Genomic DNA, 2,065 nt, shown 5'->3' on the forward strand with positions numbered 1-2,065 from the left:
AAGTTACTCAATGATGGACTGATATTTTAACTGTCTCCATCTTTTTCTGACCCACATACCTTAATAAAAGAGAAAATAAACAGTATATCTGGACTGTAATGTGCCAATGATTTACTGATGCATAAGAACTTCAAATTTCTATGGGATTCTACTAATCAATTATGTGGATGATATTTTGCTGTGCTCTAAAAATAAGACAACCTCAAAGACTGAAATCATGTATTTACTCAATGTTTTAATTCAGAAAGAACATAACATTTTCAGAAAGAAGTTTCAATTTTGTCAATTTATAATACATTTGCATATGATTTATCCTAAAAAGATAAATCTTTTACTTCACAAACTATAACTCAGAAAAACATTTTAAGGCCAATAATTAAGAGACAAGGAAGAGGACTCCCTGGTCAGGCTGGGGTGGTGCACCAGTGCTGTGCTAGTCAAGTAATGCTGGATGCATTTTGGAAGATCTTGGGTTCAGTTTCCTGGTGGATCTGTACATACTAGGCATAAGCACCTATGATCCTAGCTGGCTAAGAAGACTGGGGGTAATTGTGGTGTGAGATTCTGTTGAGAGTGTATGTCTTCTCTCTCTCACTCTCTGTGTCTACTCTCATGAAACAAATACTTTTTTTTTTTAAGGTGTAGAGTCTAAACTGTTGAGCTGGCCCCATAGCCTAATGGTTATGAGAAGTTAAGGGATCACACGTGGCCAACTGGGTGGTTCAAGTCTGGGAACCTCACAGGTTAAAAACACTCTGACACTTGTGTCTGCATGTACAAAATCTTAAAAGGTTGGAGAAATAGAGAAGGGATTGCAGTATGAGCACACTCCATTGGGAGGTGCTTTCTTCCTCTCTTTCATTTTTTAAGACAAGCACAGAAATGATTTAGATTATTGTGCAAGTAAATGCTAAAAATTGCATTCAAGTTGTCTGTCCAGTTCCAGGAGACCTACAATTGCATTCATGGATTTGGAATCAAGAGCCAGACACACTCACTGCAGAAGGGCGTACTCTCATCGTTTCAAGTCCATCAGTTCTAGCCAAAGTCCACGTCTTCTTCTCTGTGACTCCCCCCCCCCCTTTGCCCACGGTGAGCAGAGGTATCAATAAAGCAAAAACTACCAAAGAAAACAGCCTCAGTCAGCATGGCTGATGGCACCAGCTGCCCAGGCAGCAATAGCAGCTTCTCATGCTGCTTTTAAGAAAAAAGAAAGAAAGAAAGAAAGAAAGAAACACAGTTAGCCATCTCCTGGGGTTTGACCTTCCCCTTCCTCAAGGCGTCTAGGGGGCCTGAGGCTGTGGCTCTAGGAACAAGACTGGACTCGGCCGGGGATGCAGCAGGAAACTTACTTGAGGGCGGCCAGCTGCTCGATGGCACAGCACACCTTCTGGACAGTATCTTTGAACTCTATGCTTGCTTCTGATTTCTTTAGCCATTTTATTCTTGGCTTGTTCTCTGTCCAGTTTCAAAAATTCACCAAGGGTCAATTCTTCAAGCCACTTCTTCACAGAGAAGAAGGCACAACCGGATGAATGCATTTTATGTTCTATGGGGTTGTCATCTGGCTCCCAGCCTTCCAGCTCCTTGAAGCAGAAGGAACACTGGGCCAGGTTGGGCTGGTTCTCAATGGGACAGGGAATGAAGCTGGCTTCAGCCATGCACTCCATGGTGCAGGGGCAGCCCTCCAAGAAGCACCAGTTCTTAAACATAGAGATGTGGTGGCATTTGAGATAGAGCTGCCAGGGCTGGGACAAGGACTGGGCGTTCATGCCGCCACCAAGCAGTGCTGCAATTCAAACCCGGCCATAAGGTGGCACACTGCCTCTCTCTCTGTCTCTTTCTGTCATTCTGTTTCTCTGGTGAATACATGCACTCTCTGGAAAAACAAAATGACAAAAACAGAAAAAAAGTGTGTGTGTGTTTTGTAGGGTGTAGAGGTCTACTGGATAAGGGGGTGAGGTCACAGCCAGTGACAGCTGTAGCACTTGGGCCTGTGTTCTCAGGTCCTGTGTGAAGTGCACACAGCACAGGGGAATAACTAATCCAGGGTTGGAGTCACTAG

The 2,065-nt window shown here is 43.9% G+C and overlaps 1 pseudogene; it reads right to left on the bottom strand.

Annotated features, from left to right (window-relative positions):
* Positions 1-1,348: 1,348 nt before the first annotated feature.
* Positions 1,349-1,772, bottom strand: LOC102479822 (baculoviral IAP repeat-containing protein 5 pseudogene; annotated as a pseudogene).
* Positions 1,773-2,065: the final 293 nt, after the last annotated feature.

The sequence above is a fragment of the Tupaia chinensis genome, unplaced genomic scaffold (assembly GCF_000334495.1).
Source record: "Tupaia chinensis unplaced genomic scaffold, TupChi_1.0 Scaffold143610_2, whole genome shotgun sequence".
NCBI classification, from domain to species: Eukaryota; Metazoa; Chordata; class Mammalia; order Scandentia; family Tupaiidae; genus Tupaia; species Tupaia belangeri.